Source organism: Sapajus apella, unplaced genomic scaffold (genome assembly GCF_009761245.1).
Source record: "Sapajus apella isolate SASKATOON/1434 unplaced genomic scaffold, GSC_monkey_1.0 scaffold154, whole genome shotgun sequence".
Classification (NCBI taxonomy): domain Eukaryota; kingdom Metazoa; phylum Chordata; class Mammalia; order Primates; family Cebidae; genus Sapajus; species Sapajus apella.
This window is the reverse complement of record NW_022437094.1, coordinates 1,471,771-1,492,929: the sequence shown is the minus strand read 5'-3', so window position 1 is coordinate 1,492,929 and position 21,159 is coordinate 1,471,771. Positions and strand designations below refer to the sequence as shown.

At 39.7% G+C, this 21,159-nt stretch overlaps 1 protein-coding gene and 1 long non-coding RNA gene across 3 annotated transcripts in view; both read right to left on the bottom strand.

The window, feature by feature from the left end:
* Positions 1-21,159, bottom strand: part of FAAH2 (fatty acid amide hydrolase 2) — a 286,150-nt gene that overhangs the window by 146,969 nt on the left and 118,022 nt on the right. The window lies entirely within an intron of this gene.
* On the bottom strand, positions 7,032-7,395 carry LOC116541717. Its single transcript, XR_004264911.1, has 2 exons — positions 7,331-7,395; positions 7,032-7,292 (listed from the first exon to the last, which is right to left on the bottom strand). It is a non-coding gene; the product is annotated as an uncharacterized LOC116541717 (long non-coding RNA).

The window sequence follows — 21,159 nt, the reverse complement described above, 5'->3', positions numbered from 1 at the left end:
AGAAATAAAATCCTTTACGAATGGGCAATTATTGAGAGATTTTGTCACCACCAGACCTGCCCTACAAGAGCTCCTGAAAGAAACACTAAGCACAAAAAGGAACAAGTACCAGTCACTGCAAAAGCAAACCAGTGGGCAAAGACCGAAAATGCAGTGAAGAAAATGAGTCAACAAATGGGAAAGAAAATCAGCCAGTAACACAATGGCAGGATCAAATCAACACATAACAATGTTAACATTGAAAGTAAATGGCCTAAGTCTTGGACGCGGTGGCTCATGCCTGTAATCCCAGCACTCTGGGAGGCTGAGGCGGGTGGGTCACCTGAGGTCAGGAGTTCGAGACCAGCCTGACCAATATGGTGAAAACCCGTCTCTGGAAAAAGAAAAAAAAAAAAAAAAAGAAAAGAACTACAATCAACAAACATATGAAAAAATGCTCATCATCACTGGTCATCAGAGAAATGCAAATCAAAACTACACTGAGATACCATCTCACGCCGGTTAGAATGGCGATCATTAAAAAATCTGGAGACAACAGATGCTGGAGAGGATGTGGAGAAATAGGAACACTTTTGCACTGTTGGTGGGAGTGTAAATTAGTGCAACCATTGTGGAAGACAGTGTGGCGATTCCTCAAGGACCTAGAAATAGAAATTCCATTTGACCCAGCAATCCCATTACTGGGTATATATCCAAAGGATTACAAATCGTTCTACTATAAGGACACGTGTACACGAATGTTCATTGCAGCACTGTTTACAATAGCAAAGACCTGGAACCAACCCAAATGCCCATCGACGATAGACTGGATAGGGAAAATGTGGCACATATACACCATGGAATATTATGCAGCCATCAGAAACGATGAGTTTGGGTCCTTTGTAGGGACATGGATGAACCTGGAAACCATCATTCTCAGCAAACTGACAGAAGAGCAGAAGATCAAACACCGCATGTTCTCACTCATAGGCGGGTGTTGAACAATGAGAACACATGGACACAGGGAGGGGAGCACTACACACTGGGGTCAGTTGGGGGGAAATAGGGGAGGGAAGGTGTGGGGTGTGAAGCTGGGGAGAGATAGCAAGGGGAGAAATGCCAGATGTAGGTGATGGGGAGGAAGGCAGCAAATCACACTGCCACATGTGTTCCTATGCAACAATTTTGCATGTTCTTCACATGTACCCCAAAATGTAAAATGCAATAAAATAAATAAATGGGAAAAAAAAAGAAAGTAAATGGCCTAAATGCCCCAATCAAAAGTCATAAATTAGCAAACTTGATAAAAACCAGATTCCATTGATGTGCTGTATTCAAGAAACCCATCTCACATACAAAGACACATAGACTCAAAATAAAAGAATGGAAGAAGATTTACCAATCAAATGGAGAACAACAACAACAAAAAAAAAAGCAGGGATTACAATCCTAGTCTCTAATAAATGGAATTCAAACGAACAAAGATCAAAAGAGACAAAGAAGGACACTACATAATGGAAAAAGGATCAATCCAACAGGAAGAGTAAACTATCATAAATATATACGCCCCCAACACAGGAGCACCTAGATGCATAAAGCAAGTTCTTAATGAACTAAAATGAGATTTAGACTCCCACACAATAATAGTGGGAGACTTCAACACTCCACTGTCAACATTAGACAGATCGATGAGACAGAAAATTAACAAGGACATCCACGACTTGAATGCAGAGCAGACCTAATAGACATATACAGAACGCTACACCCCAAATCCAGAGAATATACATTTTTCTCAGCACGACATTGCACTTACTCTAATATTGACCATATCATTGGAAGCAAATCACTCCTCAGCAAATGCAAAAGAACAAAAAGCATAACAAAGAGTCTATCAGACCACAGTGCAATCAGTCTAGAAATCAGCATCAAGAAAGACACTCAAACCCACACAACCACTTGTAAACTGAACAACCTACTTCTGAGTGTCAACTGGATAAACAATGAAATGACGGCAGAAATAAAGATGTTCTTGAAAACCAACCAGAATTAAGAGAGAACTTACCAGAATCTCTGGGACACCTTTAAAGCAGTGTCGAGAGGGAAATTTATAGCAATAAATGCACACCAGAGAAGAGAGGAAAGATCTAAAATCAACAGCCTTTTATCAAAATTGAAAGAGCTGGAGGAGCAAGATCAAAAAAACTCAAAAGCTATCAGGAGACAAGAAATAACTAAGATCAGAGCAGAACTGAAGGAGATAGAGACACAAAAAATCCCTTCAAAAAATCAATAAATCCTGGAGCTAGTTTTCTGAAAAGAGCAACAAAATAGACAAATTGCTAGGCAGATCAATAAAAAAGAAAACGGAGAAGAATCAAATAGATGCAAAAAAAAAAAAGATAAAGAAGATATGACCACTGATCCCACAAAAGTAACCAACACTAAAGCAGGAGGAAGTTGCAACCCTGAACAGACCGATAGCACGGGCTGAAGTAGAGGCAGCAATTAATAGCCCACCAACCAAAAAAAGTCCAGGTCAAGACGGGTTCACAGCCGAATTCTACCAGATGTACAAAGAGGAGTTGGTCCCATTCCTTCTGAAACTATTCCAAACAATACAAAAAGAGGGAATCCTCCCTAACTCATGAGACCAAAATCATCCTGACACCAAAACCTGGCAGAGACTCAACTAAAAAAGAAACCTTCAGGCCGATATCCATGATGAACATTGATGCAAAAATCTTCAGCGAAATACTGGCAAGCAGACTGCAATAGCATATCAAGAAGCTTATCCATCACGACCAAGTAGGCGTCATCCCAGGGATGCTAGGCTGGTTCAACATATGCAAATCCATAAATGTAATCTACCACATAAATGGAATGAAAGCCAAAAACCACATGATTATCTCAATAGATGCAAAGAAGGCCTTCGATAAAATTCAACAGCCCTTCATGCTAAAAACTCTCAATAAACTAGGTATTGATGGAACTTATCATAAAATGATAAAAGGTATATATGGCAAACCTACAGCCAATATCATACTGAACAGGCAAAAGCTAGAAGAATTCCCTTTGAAATCAGGCACTAGACAGCAATGCCCTCTCTCACCACTCATATTCAACATAGTATTGAAAGATCTAGCCAGAACAATAAGCAAGAAAAAGAAATAAAGGGAATTCAATTAGGAAAGGAGGAAGTCAAGCTGTCTTTATTTGCAGATGATATTATTGTATATTAGAAGACCCCATCGTCTCAGCCCAAAATCTTCACTAACTGATAAGCAACTTCAGCAAAGTCTCAAGATACAAAATCAATGTGCAGAAATCACAATCAATACTATATACCAATGACAGACAGAGAGCCAAATCAAGAGCAAACTCCCATTCACAATCACAATAAAGATAATAAAATACCTAGGAATACAACTAACAAAAGATATAATGGACCTCTTTGAGGAAATTGACAAACCACCACTCAACAAAATAAGACAGGACAAAAACAGATGGAGAAACATTCCATGCTCATGGGTAGGAAGAATCAATATCATAGAAATGGGCATACTGCCAAAGTAATGTATAGATGCAATGCTATCCCTATCAAACTACCAATGACCATCTTTACAGAACTGGAAAAACCACTTTAAACTTCATATGGAATCACAAAAGACCACACATAGCCAAGACAGTCCTAAGCAGAAAGAACAAAGCTGGAGACATCACACTGCCAGACTTCAAACTATACTACAAGCCTACAGTAATCAAAATAGTATGGTACTGGTACAAAAACAGAGACATAGACCAAAGGAACAAAACAGAGACCCCAGAAGAAACACCACATGTCTACAACCATCTGATCTTTGACAAACGCACCAAAAACAAGCAATAGGGAAAGGACTCCATGTTTAATAAATGGTTTTGGGAAAACTGGCTAGCAATGTGCAGAAAGCAAAAACTGGACCCCTACCTGTCACCTTACACTAAAATTAACTCCAGATGGATCAAAGACTTAAACATAAAACCTAACACCATAAAAACACTAGAAGAAATTGTAGGCAAAACCATCCGGTACATAGGCATAGGCAAGGACTTCATGACTAAAACACCAAAAGCAATAGCAATAAAAGCCAGGATACACAAATGGGATCTAATTAAAATTCAAAGCTTCTGTACAGCAAAAGAAACCATAATTAGAGTGAATAGGCAACAAACAGAATGGGAAAAAATTTTTGCAATCTACCCATCTGACAAAGCACTAATATCCAGAATCTACAAAGAACTAAAATAGATATACAAGAAAAAAAACAAACAATCCCATTCATAAGTGGGTGAAGCATATGAACAGACATTTTCAAAAGATGTCCATAGATGAGGCCAACAAACATACGAAAAAAATGCTCATCATCACTGGTCACTAGAGAAATGCATATCAAAACCACACTGAGATATCATATCATGTCAGTTAGAATATGATCATCATAAAATCTGGAGATGATAGAGCTGGAGAGGATGTGGAGAAATAGTAACACTCTTACACAGTTGGTGGGAATGTAAATTACTTCAACCATTGTGGAAGACAGTGTGGCGATTTCTCAAGGATCTAGAAATACAAATTCAATTTGACCCAGCAATCCCACTACTGTGTATATGCCCAAAGACCTATAAATCGTTCTACTATAAAGACACATACACACGTATGTTCATTGCAGCCCTGTGCACAATAGCAAAGACCCAGAACCAACCCAAATGTCCATCAATAATAGATTGGACAAAGAAAATGTGGTACATATACACCAGTGAATACTACACAGCCATAAAAAAAACGATGAGTTCGTGTCCTTTGTAGGGACTTGGCTGAATCTGGAAACCATCATTCTTAGCAAACTGATATATGAACAGAAAGCTAAACACCATATGTTCTCACTCATAGGTGGGTGTTGAACAACGAGAACATGTGGGCTCAGGGAGAGGAGCATCACACACTGGGGACAGTTGTGGGGGTAAGGGAGATACAAAAGGGTGTGGGGAGGGAGGGGTGGATAGGGAGGGATAACATGGGGAGAAACGCCAGATATAGTATGCACCTACAGTAAAATAAATAAATTTAAAAAAATAAAGTTTAATTGTAATCAACAACAACAAAAAAAAGACTTGCTTTATGTATCTGGGTCCTCCTGTATTGGATGTGTATATATTTAGGATCATTAACTTTTCTTGCATTGATCCTTTTACCATTATGTAATTTCCTTCTTTGTCTCTTTTGATCTTTGTTTATTTAAAGTCTATTTTATCAGAGAATAGAATTGCAGTTCCTGCTTTTTTTTTCTCCATAGCTTGGTAAATCTTCCTCCATCCCTTTATTTTGAGCCTATGTGTATCCTTGCATGTGAGATGGGTTTCCCGGATACAGCACACCGATGGGTTTTGGCTTTTTATCCAATTTGCCAGTCTGTGTCTTTTTATGGGGGCCCATTTACATTTAGGGTTAATATTGTTATGTGTGAATTTGATCCCGCCATTTTGATGCTAGCTGATTATTTTGCCTGTTAGCTGATGCAGTTTCTTTGTTGCGACAATTCTCTTTACCACTTGGTACGTTTTTGGAGTGACAGGTACTGGTTGTTCCTTTCTATGTTTAGTGCTTCTTTCAGGAGCTCTTGTAAAGTAGGCCTGGTAGTGATGAAATCTCTGAGCAATTGCTCGTTCCTTAAGGATTTTATTTCTCCTTTGCTTATGAAACTTAGTTTGGCTGGATATGAAATCCTAGGTTGAAATTTCTTTTCTTTAAGGATGTTGAATATTGACCCAAACTCTCTTCTGGCTTCTGGGGTTTCTGCTGAGAGTTCCACTGTGAGTCTGATGGGCTTCCCTTTGTGGGTAACCAGACCTTTCTCTCTGGCTGCCCTTAGCATTTTCTCCTTCATTTCAACCCTGGTGAATCTGACGATTATGTGCCTTGGGGTTGCTCTTCTTGACGAATATCTTTGTGGTGTTCTCTGTATTTCCTGGACTTGAATATTGGCCTATCTTGCTTTGTTGGGAAAATTTTCCTGGATAATATCCTGAAGAGTGTTTTCCAGCTTGGATTCATTCTCTCCATCACATTGCAGTACACCCATCAAATGTAGGTTATGTCTTTTCATATCATCCCATATTTCTTGGAGGCTTTGTTTGTTTTTTACTCTTTTTTCTCTAATCTTTCCTTCTCGTTTTATTTCATTGAGTTGATCTTCGACCTCTGATACCTTTTCTTCTGCTTGGTCAATTCAGCGATTGAAACTTGTCCATGCTTTGCAAAGTTCTCATGTGGTGTTTTGCAGTTTGATCAGTTCATTTATGTTCCTCTCTATACTGTTTATTCTCATTAGCATTTTGTCAAATCTCTTTTCAAGTTTCTTACTTTCTTTGCATTGGGTAAGAACATGTTCTTTTAGCTCAGATAAGTGTCTAATTACCCACCTTCTGAAGCCTGTTTCTGTCAATTCATCAGACTCATTCTCCATCCAGCCTTGTTCCCTTGTTGGTGGGGAGTTGTGATCCCTTGGAAGAGGAAAGGTGTTCTGGTTTTGGGTCTTTTCATTCTTTTTGTGCTGGTTTCTTCCTATCTTTATTGATTTAATTACCTGTGGTCTTTGTAGTTGGTGACTTTCAGATGGGGTCTCCGAGTGGACATCTAGTTTGTTGATGATGAAGTTATTTCTTTCTGTTTCTTACTTCTCCTTCTAGCAGTCAGGACCCTCTGCTGTAGGACTGCTGGAGGTCCACTCCAGACCCTGCTTGCCTGGGGATTACCTGCAGCAGCTGCAGAACAGTAAGGGTTGCTGCCAGTTTCTTCTTCTGCTATCTCTGTTCCAGAAGGATACCCACCAGATGTTAGTCTGAGCTCTCCCTTATGATGTGACTCTGGATATATGAGGGTCGGGGATCTGCTTGAGGAGACAGTCTGTCCTTTATAGGAGCTCAGGTGCTGAGCTGTGAGTTCTGTTCTTCCATTCAGAGCTACAGGGCAGGCACATTTAAGTCTGCTACAGCAAACCTAATAACAGCCTTTTTTACCCACATGCTCTGTCCCTGGAAGGTAGGGCTTTATTTATAAGCTTCTGCCATGCTGCTCCCTTTTGTCAGGGATGCCCTGCCCAGATTTGAGGTAGCCTAGTCACAGTCTGCCAGCGGAGGCCCTACTAAGCTGCTGTGGACTCTGCCCAGGTTCCATGTAAACTTCCCTGCAGTCCTGTTTATAGGGGTATAGTTAGAGCTGCCTCAGCAATGGCAGCCTGCCTCTATAATGGCGGACTCTGTCTGTAATGGCAGGATGCCTCCACAATGGTGGGCCACCTCCGCAATGGTGGACCACCTCAGCAATGGCTCACTACCTTGGTAGTGGTGGACTGCCTCTGTAATGGCAGATGCCCCCCCACCACCCACAGAGCTGGACCATCCCAGGTTCAGATGTGCTTGCTGTGAAACTCTCAATCCAGAAAGTTTCAGATTGCTTATCTTTGTGGGGGTGGGACCGCCTGTGTCTGATCACCTGGCTCGCTGCCTCAGACCCTTTTGTTTTTCAGTTGAATGGGTGACTCTGTCTCCCAGGCATTCCAGTCTCCAGTTGAAATGGTGCCCTGATTTGTGTGAGTTCTTGTGCAGAGACCCACTGTGCCAGCTGAAACAGCCATGCTGGGGGCTCACGGCACTTTTTCACCTGGAATCTCCTGGCCTGGCCCCTGTTTCTGTCCCTTTTTTTCAGTTGAATGGGTGACTCCATCTCCCAGGGGTTCCAGCTTCCAGCTGAAACGACACTGGGACCCGTGTGAGTTTTTTGGGCAGAGAGACCTGCCATGCCACCTGAAACAGCTGTGCTGGAGACCCATGGCACTCCTCCACCCAGGAATCTCCTGATCTGTGGGCAATAAAAATCTGTCTGAAAATGCAGCAACCACTCAATCTCTGTGCACTTGCTGGGAGCTGCAATCCAAAGCTGCTCCTACTCAGCCAACTTGGATCCCCTTGTAGCTTCTTGATAATAGTTCCCACTCATGTGTTAGAGCTAAAATGTTAATCTTATGAAGATAGTGAATAGAATGGTGGTTACCAGAGGCCAGGAAGAATAGTGGAAAGGGGGAATAAAGCAGGTTGCTTACTGTGTACAAAAAAATACACTTAGAAATAATAAAATCTAGTGTTCCGTAGTAAAATAGGGTGACTATTGTTATCAACAATGTATTGTGTATTTCAAAATAACTAAAGGAGTGGATTTGGAATATTACTAACACAAAGCAGTGATAAATGTTTGAAGTACTGGATATCCCAATTACTGGATTTAATTATGTCACATTGTATTCTTTTATCAAAATATCACATGTATCTCATAAATGCATACAATTATTATGCATCTGTTAAAATAAAGAAAGTTAAAAAAAATAGTAGTACCCCCACAAGTATAATTGCAGATAAATAAAAATTTACTTTATTCATTAAAAAAAAAAATCATGTTGTGGGAGCTTTAGACTCTACATGTAGAATCCTGGTGGAACAAAAAAAAAATTCCAAGAGTAAATACATTGAAGAGGATAAGAAAAGTAGTTCCCCACTAACTGTATCACCTCTACCCTAAGATAACTGATCTCAGTGCCAAAAGAGGCCCAAGGAAAATGAAATTTCTCCTACAAGTTAAAGTTGAACACCCAGCTTCCCAAGCCTTGCAGAATACTTCCCAGGAGGTCAACTTCGTTCTTGCCCCACCCAAAATACTGAGTGAATCAGCAAAGCTGAATTGTCTGCAAGTAACTAGGAGCAGTGAAAAGGAGAGGGAACAAACTATCAGCCAGCAGGCAATACATGGCAATCATTCATGAATACTATTCACCTTTTCATGGTCACCACCAAGATAATTGTCTATAAACCCTGCATAGTGACTTCCCTGAGGACCCATAGCAGCCAACATGTGCCCCAAGCTCCCTTCCTCCCCCATGAAAAGCACTCCACACATCTCTGTGCATGACTCACATGAGAACAATAAATGGCATATAGATATCATCTTTGGATCAGAATCATCTTAACAGTCAGCTTGAGTCTTCTGGATTGATAGAAGGCAAACAAACTTGAACAACTCAGTATACACTGCTTTAGGGAAAATAATTGAGAGGGTTGTAGCACTAGGTCTGGCTTTGCAGCATTGAGAGAAGGTAAGCAATACTAAGACATCCGCCCTAAGAATAATTAAGAAGAGCGAAGAAGGCACATTCATGGAAGAGGACTAAAAGCCTCCCAGTATACCTGACTGGGATCGCTGGTGAAGACCTTTCTTCCCTAAAGCCTGTTATAAACAGTAGAAAAAATAACTGCTTTTCAATGGCAACAAAAACCAAAATAGACAAATGGTATCTGATTAAACTTAAGAGCTTCTGCGCAGCAAAAGAAACAATAATTAGAGTGAACGAGTAACCAATAAAATGGGAAAACATTTTTGCAAGCTACCCATCTGACAAAGGGCTAATATACAGAATCTAAAAATAACTTAAACAAATTTACAAGAAAAAAAAAACAAACAACCCCATCAATGAGTGGGTTAAAGATATGAACAGACACTTTTCAAAAGAAGGCATTTATGTAGCCAACAAACATATGAAAAAATGCTCATCATCACTGGTCATTAGATAAATGCAAATCAAAACCACATTGAGATACCATCTCACGACAGTTAGAATGGCAAACATTAAAAAATCTGTAGACAACAGATGCTGGAGAAGATATGGAGAAATAGCAATGCTTTTACACAGTTAGTAGAATTATAAATTAATTCAACCATTGTGGGAGACAGTGTGGCAATTCCTCAAGGATCTAGACATAGAAATTCCATTTGACCCAGCAATCCCATTACTGGATATATACCCAAAGGATTATAAATTGTTCTATGATAAAGATACATACACACGTTTGTTCATTGCAGCATTGTTTCAATAGGAAAGACCTGGAACCAGCCAAAATGCCCATCAACGATAGAATAGATAAAGAAAATGTGGCACATATACACTATGGAATACTATGCAGTTATAAAAAAGGATGAGTTCATGAGTCCTTTGCAGGGACATGGGTAAAGCTGGAAACATCATTCTCAGCAAGCTAACACAAGAATAGAAAACAAAACACTGCATATTCTCCCTCATTGATGTGTGTTGAACAATGAGAACACATAGACTCAGGGAGGGGAACGTGACACACTGGGATCAGTTGTGGGGTGGAAGGCTAGGGCAGGGATAGCAGGGATGAGAAGATTGGGGAGGAATAACATTGGGAGAAATACCTAAAGTAGGTGATGGGGAGATGGAGGCAGCAAGCTACCATGGCATATGTATACCTATGTAAAAATCCTGTAGTATCTGCATCTTTACCCCAGAACTTAGAATATATATATATATATATATATGAAAATAATAACTGCTTTTTCAACTGTGAATAGAGCAATACAAGACTCTAAGAAACATAAATAATCAAGAAAATTTAAAAACATTGAAGGAACAAAATAAAGCTTCAGTGGCTGGCCCCAAAGAAATATAGAACTACAAAGTACCTGACAAATAATTCAAAGTAATCACCATAAAGAATCTCAGCAAGCTACAAAAAAACACATAGAGACGACTAAATGAATTCAGGAAAATGATATATGAACAAAGAGATACACGCTATTAAGTAAAAAAGAAAGGAAAAGAAATTCTAGAGATGCAGAATACAATGTCTGAACTGAAAAACGCAATCACAGAGTCTATCAAACATGAACACGGATCATTTGAAGTTATCTAGTCGGAAAAAAAGAAACAAAAAGAAGAATTATTAAAATGAGTAAAGAAAGTGCATGGAACATATTGAAAATCATCAAGAAAACTAGTATGCACATCATGTAAGTAATAAAAGTGACATAGAAAAGGAAAGACGTGGAAAGCTTATTTAAAGAAATAATGACAGAAACCTCAAATCTTCAAAGAGACACAGATTTCCAGATCGCGAAAGCCCAAACAACTCTAAATGGGCTGACCCTAAAAAGGTACTCTGACTGAGACACACTATAATCGAATTATCAAAAGTCAAAGACAGACAGTAATTTGAAAAGAGCAGATAGATTGATCCAAGATGGCCATTTAGGGACAGCTCAGGATTGCAGCTCGCAGTGAAAGCACAAAGGGTGAGTGGACGCCACATTTTTATTGCCCACAGACTAGGAAATTCCCAGGCGGAGGAGCTCCATGGATCACCAGGGCAGCTGTTTCGGCCAGCTCAGATGTGTCAGCCAGTGCCGCTGCTTTGCCCCGCATGCTGCTTTGTCAGCGCCCCAGTGCAGCGGTTCTCTGTACAAAATACACTGGTCTGGGTGCCCTTTTGGCTGGCGATTGGGACCACGGGAAGTCGCCCATTCATCTGTTTAAAAAGGGGACTGAACAGGGAACCAGGACAGTAGATTCCAGGGTCAAAAAAGTGCCATGAATCTCAGTGCCACTGTTTAAGCCAGCACAGTGCATCGCCGCACGGGAAAACACACAGATTACGGAGGCTCTTCAACAGGAGACTGGAACACCAACTTAAAAAAAAAAAAAAAAGGCTCTGAGACGGGGAGCCAGGCGATCAGGCTCGGCTGGTCCCACCCCCACAAAAGAATAGCAAGCAGAAACTTTCTGAATTGAGAGTTTCACAGCAAGTGCAGCTGAACCTGGGACAGTCTAGCTCTGTGGGGGAGGGGCATCCTCCATTACGGACGCACTTCACCACTACAGAGGAGTCAGCCAATGCTGAGGAAGCCCGCCATTTCCAAGGCAACCCACCATTGCTGAGGCAGCCCGCCGTTGCCAAAGCAACCCGCCACTACAGAAAGAGTCCACCATAACAGAGGCAGGCCACCATTGCCGAGGCTGTTCTAACTACACCCATATAAACAGGACTACAGGGAAGTTCACTTGGTAGCTGGGCAGAGACCACAGCAGCTCAGCAAAGCCTCTACAGGCAGACAGTGACTAGGCTGCCTCCTTGCTGGGCAGGGCAGCTCTGAAGGAAAAAAAACAAGGCAGCAGCACAAAGGAAACTCACAAATAAAGACCTAAAGCCCTGAGACAGAGCACCTGGGAATAAAAAGCAGTTTATGAGTTCTGCTGCAGCAGACCTAAACGTACCTGCCCAGCAGCTCTGAATGAACAATGGAGCTCACAGCTCAGCATTTGAGCTCCTATAAAGAAGAGACTGTCTCCTCAAGCAGCTCTCAGACCCCTGTATAGCCAAAGAGTCACCTCATAAAAGAGAGATCAGACTGACACTTGGCAGGTATCCTTCTGGCACAAAGATAGCAGAAGAAGAAAACTGGTAGCAACCCTTACTGTTCTGCAGCGGCTGCAGGTGATCCTCGGGCAAGCAGGTCCTGGAGTGGACCTCAGCAGACCTACAGCAGAGGGGCCAGACTGTCAGAAGGAAAACCAAGAAACAGAAATAACCTCATCATCAACAAACAGAAGGTCCACTCAGAGACCCAATCTGAAAGCCACCAACTACAAAGAAGACAGGTGGACAAATCTATAAAGATGGGAAGAAACCAGTGCAAAAAGGATGAAAACACCCGAAACCAGAACACCTCTCCTCCAACAAGGGATCACAACTCCCCACCAGCAAGGGAACAAGGTTGGATAGAGAACGAGTGTGATGAAATGACAGAATCAGACTTCAGGAGGTGGGTAGTAAGAAACTTCTGTGAACTTAAAGAACATGTTCTAACCCAATGCAAAGAAACTAAGAACCTTGAAAAAAGATTTGACGAAATGCTAACGAGAATGGACAAAATAGAAAGGAATATAAGTGAATTGAAGGAGCTGAAAAACACAACACGAGAACTTCAAGAAGCATCCACAAGTTTCAACAGCCGAATTGACCAAGCAGAAAAAAGGATATCAGAGGTCGAAGATCAACTCAATGAAATAAAACAGGATGGCAAAAATAGAGAAAAAAGGGTAAAAAGGAATGAAAAAATCTCCAAGAAATGTGGGACTATGTGAAAAGACCTAATCTACGTTTGATAGGTGTACCTGAATGTGACAAAGAGAATAAATCTAAGCTCGAAAATACTCTTCAGTATATTATCCAGGAAAACTTCCCCAACCTAGCAAGGCAGGTTAATATTCAAGTCCAGGAAATACAGAGAACACCACAAAGGTATTCCTCAAGAAGAGCAACCCCAAGGCACATAACTGTCAGATTCACCAGGGTTGAAATGAAGGAGAAAATACTAAGGACAGCCAGAGAGAAAGGTCTGGTTACCCACAAAGGGAAGCCCATCAGACTCACAGCAGATATCTCAGCAGAAACCCTACAAGCCAGAAGAGAGTGGGGGCCAATACTCAACATCCATAAAGAAAAGAACTTTCAATCCAGAATCTCCTATACAGCCAAACTAAGCTTAATAAGTGAAGGAAAAATAAAATCCTCTGTGAACATGCAAGTACTCAGAGATTTCGTGACCACCAGGCTTGCTTTACAAGAGCTCCTGAAAGAAGCTCTACACATATAAAGGAACAACCAGTACCAGCCACTCCAAAAACATGCCAAATGATAAAGAGCATCAATGCAATGAAGAATCTGCATCAACTAATTGGCAAAACAGTCAGCTAGCATGAAAATGGAAGTATCAAATTCACACATAACAGTAATAACCCCAAATGTAAATGGACTAAATGCCCCAATCAAAAGACACAGACTGGCAAATTGGATAAAAAGACAAAACCCATCGGTATGCTGTATCCAGGAAACCCATCTCACATGCAAGGATACACAAAGGCTCAAAATAAAGGGATGGAGGAAGATTTACCAAGTAAATGGAGAGCAAAAAAAAGCAGGAGTTGCAATTCTTATCTCTGGTAAATTAGGCTTTAAAGCAACAAAGATCAAAAGAGACAAAGAAGGACATTACATAATGGTAAAAGGATCAATGCAACAAGAAGAGCTAACGATCCTAAATATATACGCACCCAATACAGGAGCACCCAGATACATAAGGCAAGTTCTTAATGACTTACAAAGAGACTTAGACTCCCACACAATTATAGTGGGAGACTTTAACACCCCATTGTCAACATTAGACAGATCAACCAGACAGAAAGTTAACAAGGACATCCAGGACCTGAACTCAGACCTGGACCAAGCAAACCTAATAGACATTTACAGAACTCTCCACCCCAAATTCACAGAATATACATTCATCTCAGCACCATATCACACCTACTCTAAAATCAACCACAAAATTGGGAGTAAATCACTCCTCAGCAAATGCAAAAGAACAGAAATCATAACAAACAGTCTCTTAGGCCACAGTGCAATCAAGATAGAACTCAGAATTCAAAAACTAACCCAGAACCACACAGCTTCATGGAATCCAAACAACTTGCTCTTCAACGTTGACTGGATAAACAATGAAATGAAGGCATAAATAAACATGTTCTTTGAAACCGACGAGAATGAAGACACAACATACCAGAATCTCTGGGACACAATTAAAGCAGTCTGTAGAGGAAAATATATAGCAATATGTATCCACCTGAGAAGAAAAGAGAGATCTAAACTTGACACCCTATCATCAAATTTGAAAGAGCTAGAGGAGCAAGGTCAAAAAAACTCAAAACCTAGCAGAAGACAAGAAACAGCTAAGATCAGAAAAGAACTGAAGGAGATAGAGACACAAAAAAACCCTTCAAAAAATCAATAAATCCAAGGGCCGGGTTTTTGAAAACATCAACAAAATAGACCGCTAGCCAGATTAATAAAAAGGAAAAGAGAGAATAACTAAATTGATTCAATAAAAAATGATAAAGGGGATATCACTACCGATTCCACTGAAATTCAAACCATCATCAGAGATTATTACAAACAACTCTATGCACGTAAACTAGTAAACCTGGAAGAAATGGATAAATTCCTGGACACTTGCCTCCTCCCAGGCCTAAACCAGGAAGAAGCCGAAACCCTAAACAGACCCATAACAAGGTATGAAGTTGAGGCAGCAATTAAGAGCTTACCATCCAAAAAAAGCCCAGGTCCAGACGGGTTCACAGCCGAATTCTACCAGACATAGAAAGAGGAGTTGGTACCATTCCTTCTGAAACTATTCCAAACAATACAACAAGAATGAATTCTTCCCAAATCATTTTATGAGATCAACATTATCCTGATACCAAAACCCGGCAAAGACTCAACAAAAAACGAAAACTTCAGGCCAATATCCATGATGAACATAGATGCAAAAATTTTCAATAAAATACGGGCAAGCCAATGGCAACAGCACATTAAAAAGCTTATCCACAATGATCAAGTAGGATTCCTTCCAGGGATGCAAGGCTGGTTCAACATACGCAAGTCTATAAACGTAATTCACCACATAAACAGAACCAAAGACAAAAACCACATGATTATCTCAATTGATGCAGAGAAGGCCTTTGACAAAATTCAACAGCCCTTTATGCTAAAAACCCTCAATAAGCTAGGTATTCACGGAACGTGCCTCTAAATAATAAAAGCTATTTACGACAAATCAACAGCCAATATCATACTGAATGGGCAAAAACTGGAAGCATTCCCCTTGAAATGTGGCACCAGACAAGGATGCCCTCTCTCACCACTCCTATTCAATATTGTACTGGAAGTTCTAGCCAGAGCAATCAGGTGAGAAAAAGAAATAAAGGGTATACAAATAGGAAAGGAGGAAGTCAAATTGTCTCTATTTGCAGACGACATGCTTGTATATCTAGAAGACTCCATCGCCTCAGCCCAAAATATCCTGAAACTGATAACCAACTGCAGCAAAGTCTCAGGATAAAAAATCAATATGCAAAAATCACATGCATTCCTATACACCAATAACAGACTTAAAGAGAGCCAAATCAAGAAGGAACTGCCATTCACAATTGCCACAAAGAGAATAAAATACCTAGAGATACAACTAACAAGGAACGTAAAGGACCTCTTCAAGGAGAACTACAAACCACTGCTCAACGAAATAAGAGAGGACACAAACAGATGGAGAAATATTCCATGTTCATGATTAGGAGTAATCAATATTGTGAAAATGGCCATACAGCCCAAAGTAATTTACACATTCAATGCTATCCCCATCAAGCTACCAATGACCTTCTTCACAGAACTGGAAAAAAACACCTTAAACTTCATATGGAACCGGAAAAGAGCCTGCATAGCCAAGTCAATTCTAAGCAAAAAGAACAAAGCGGGAGGCATCACACTGCCGGACTTCAAACTATACTACAAGGCTACAGTAATCAAAACAGCATGGTACTGGTACCAAAACAGAGATATAGACCAATGGAACAGAACAGAGGTCTCGGACGCAACACAACATATCTACAGCCATCTGATCTTTGACTAACCAGACAAAAACAAGCAATGGGGAAAGATTCCCTGTTCAATAAATGGTGTTGGGAAAGCTGGCTAGCCATGTGCGGAAAGCAGAAACTGGACCCCTTCCTGACACCTTACACTAAAATTAACTCCAGATGGATTAAAGACTTAAACATAAGACCTAACACCATAAAAACCCTAGAAGAAAATCTAGGCAAAACCATTCAGGACATAGGTGTAGGCAAGGACTTCATGACCAAAACACCAAAAGCATTGACAACAAAAGCCAAAACAGACAAATGGACCTAATTAAACTCCACAGCTTCTGCACAGCAAAAGAAACAGTCATTAGAGTGAATCGACAACCAACATAACGGGAAAAAAATTTTACAGCCTACCCATCTGACAAAGGGCTGATATCCAGAATTTACAAAGACCTAAAACAGATTTACAAGACAAAAACAAACAAGCCCATTCAAAAGTGGGCAAAGGATATGAACAGATACCTTACAAAAGAAGACATACATGAGGCCAACAAACATATGAAAAAATGCTTATCATCACTGGTCATCAGAGAAATGCAAATCAAAACTACATTGAGATTCCATCTCATGCCAGTTAGAATGGCGATCATTAAAAATCTAGAGACAACAGATGCTGGAGAGGATATGGAGAAATAGGAACACTTTTACACTGTTGGTAGGAGTGTGAATTAGTTCAACCATTGTGGAAGACAGTGTGGCGATTCCTCAAGGACCTAGGAATAGAAATTCCATTTGACCCAGCAATCCTATTACTGGGTATATATCCAAAGGATTACAAATCGTTCTACTATAATGACACGTGCACACGAATGTTCATTGCAGCATTGTTTACAATAACAAAGACCTGGAACCAACCCAAATGCCCATCCATGATAGACTGGACAGGGAAAATGTGGCACACATACACCATGGACTATTATGCAGCCATCAAAAATGATGAGTATGTGTCCTTTGTAGGGACATGGGTCAGCCTGGAAACCATCATTCTCAGCAAACTGACAGAAGAGCAGGAGATCAAACACCGCATGTTCTCTCTCATAAATGGGTGTTGAACAATGAGGGCACATGGGCACAGGGAGGGGAGCACTACACTCTGAGGTCTGTTGGGGAGAAATAGGGGAGGAGCGGTGGGGGATGGGGAGTTGGGGAGAGATAGCAAGGGGAAAGGTGCCAGATGTAGGTGATGGGGAGGAATACATTAAATCACACTGCCACTTGTGTATCTATGCCACAATCCTGCATGTTCGTCACATGTACCCCAAAACCTAAAATGCAATAAAATAAATGGAAAAAAAAAGAAAAGAGCAAGAGAAAAACAACTTGACACAAGAAGGGAACCTCCATGAGATTTTTAAAATAATGAATAACTGAGGTTTTGTTTATTTTATTTTTAACTTTTAAGTTCAGGGATACATGTGCAGGTTTGTTATATGGGTACATTTGTGCCATGGGAGCTTGTTGTATAAACAATTTCATCACTCAAGTATTAAGTTTAGTACCCGTTAGTTACTTTTTCTCATTCTCTCTCTCCTCCCAAGCTCCACCCTCTGATAGGTGCCAGTGTGTGTTGTTCCCATTTATGTGTCCATGTGGTCTCATCATTTAGCTCCCACTTATAAGTGAGTACATGTGGTATTTGGTTTTCTGTTTCTGCATTAGTTCTCTAAACATAATGACCTCCAACTCCATCCAGGTTCCTGCAAAGGATATGATCATGTTCCACTTTTGGCTGAATAGTATTCCATGGTATACATGTACCACATTTTATTCATCCAGTCTATTATTGGTGAGCACTTAGATTGATAACATGTCTTTGCTCTTGTGAATAGTGCTGCAATGAACATATGCATGCATGTGTCTTTGTAAGAAATTGGTTATATTCTTTTGGGTATATACCCAGTAATGGGATTGATGGGTCCAATGGCATTTCTGTCTTTAGGTCTTTGAGGAATCACCACACTGTCTTGCACAATGGCTTAGCTAATTTACACTTTTAGTGAAATTGTCAACAGCAACATTGCAGACAAAAAGAGATGATATATTCAAATACTGAAAAACAAACAAACAAAAAGCTGCCAGCCAAAAAATCTACACCCAGCAAAACTGCTTTTCAGAAATGAGGATAAATAAAGACTTTGCAAAAAATACAAAGGTCGAGGAAGTTTAAAACCACTACAACTGCCTTACAAGAAATGCTAAAGGAAGTTTTTAAAATTGAAACAAAAAGAACTTAATTAGTAACACAAAAATGTATGAAAGTATAAAACTCATTGGTATCAATAAATATATGATCAAATTTAGAATACTCAAATGCTGTAAGTTTGGTAGATAAATAACTTGAACTCTAATATAAAAATTAAAATACAAAGTTATTACAAGTAAGTTTATCTGCAATAATTTGTTTATGGGCATACACTATAAAAAGATGTAAATTGTGACATCAATGGTGTAAAAGGTGAAGGTAGGAAAAATAAATGTGTATAGTTTCTGTAGTTTCTGTATATGATTAAGATTAGCATGTTATAAACTTAAAACAGAATGTTATAAGATGTTTTATATAAGCCTCAATGTAATTATAAAAAAAGAGAAAACCTTTAGTAGTTACACAAAAAGATAAAGATAGAAGAATCAAAGCATCCCAATACAAAAATACATCAAATCACAGAGGAATAAAAAGAGAAAGACAAAAACTTAAACATTAGATAACAATGAAAAATGGTAATAGTAAGCCCATACCCATCAATAATTACTTTAAATATAAAAAGAATAAATTAGTCAATTAAAATATGTAGTGGTTGCACAGAAACAAAAACGAGCTCATAAACAAGATCCAACTATAATGTGATTCCTATGAAAGATTCACTTTAGCTTTACAGGAAAATAGGATGAAAGTGAAGAGATAGAAAAATATATTCCATGCAAATAGTAATAACCAAAAGGAGCAGATGTGGCTATACTTAGGCAAAATATAGTTTAAGTCAAAAATTGCCACAAAATATGTATATTATAAAGTAAATTATAGATCAGAAGACAGTAAAAAAATAATTGTAGGTGCTTCAACACTCTATATTCAACAATGTATAGATCATCGGGACAGAATATCCATAAGTAAATACTAGACTTAAAATACACTCAGGAACAAACCAACCCAACTAGAATATAAAGAATATTCCATCTAATAGCAGTAGAATACACATTCTTCTTAAGTGCTTATAGAATATTCTCCAAGACAGACAATATTTTAGGCCACAATACAAGTCTTACCAAATTTACCACCATCAAAATAATATAAAGTAGCTTTTCAGGCACAATGTTACTAAACTATAAATCAATTAGGAAAATTAGAAAACTCCTCATTATGTAGAAATAAGCAAATACCCTTCTGAACAAACAATGGGTCATTTAATTATTTAAAAAAGAATTTTTTAAAAACCTCGACAAATGAAGATGAAAACACAGCATACCAAATATTATGAGTTGTGGCAAAAGCTATTTTAAGGGAGCACTTATGGCAATAAACACCTACATTAGGATAAAAGAAAGACTACAAACAAAAAAAAACTAACATTACACCTCAGGGAACTAGAAAAGAGGACAAAATAAGCCCAAAGCAAAACTAAGGAATAAAATAATGAAGATCAGAGTAGAAATAATGACATTCGAAACAAAACTAAAATTTCTTAACATTAAAGAACAACATTCAAAAAACATTAGCGGGACTACCTAAGAAAACAGAGAAAAGACTCAAATAAATAGAATAAGAAATTTAACAAGTAGACAAAACAACTGGTAACACAGAAGTATTAAAAAATCAGGAAAGAAGATTCTTCCGCCAAGATGGCCAAATAGGAACAGCTCTGGAGCGCAGTTCCCAGTGAGAGCAATGCAGAAGGTGAGTTATCTTTGCAGTTCCAACCGAGATACCCATCAATAATCACAAATTACATATATTCAAATGCTGAAAAACAAACAAAAAGCTGCCAACCAAGAAATCTACACCCAGCAAACCTGCTATTCAGAAATTAAGAGAAATAAACACTTTTCCAAAAATACTTGTTAGACAGTGGGTGTAGCCCAAATACGGCAAACCAAAGTAGGGTGGTGCCCTGCCTCACCCAGGAAGTGCAAGCGGCAGAAGAACTCCCCCTTCTAGATAAGGGAAGTCAATAGGGGTTTTTCCAGACACTCTGGCACTGAGGCTCAGATACTGTGCTTTTCCCATGGTCTTTACAACATGCAGACCAGGAGATTCTCACCGGTTTGTATAACACCAGCACCCCAGGTTTCCACCATAAAACTGGGTGGCCATTTTGGCCAGTGTCTGGAATGCCAGAGAGACAGAACTACTTATTCCCCTGGAAAAAAAAGGGGTTAAAGGCAGGAAGCCAAGTGATCTGGCTTGGCAGTTCCCACCCACACAGAGACCAGCAAGCTAAGATCCACTGTCTTGAAATTCTTGCAGCTAGCACAGGAGTCTTGGATGGTCAAGCTCAGTCAGGGGAGGGGCATCCACCATTACTAAAGTGATTCTAACTTTGCCTGCATAAACAAAGTCGCCAGGGAGTATACACTGCAGCTGGGCAGAGCCTGGGGTAACTCAGCAACACCTCTGCAGGCAGACTGTGACTAAACTCCCTTCTTACTGGGCAGGGCATATCTGAAAACAGGCAGCAGCTCATCGGGGACTTATAAATAAAGCTCCACCTTCCCAGGACAGAACATCTGGAAAAATTGCCTATTGTGAGTTCCACTTCAGCAGACTTAAAAG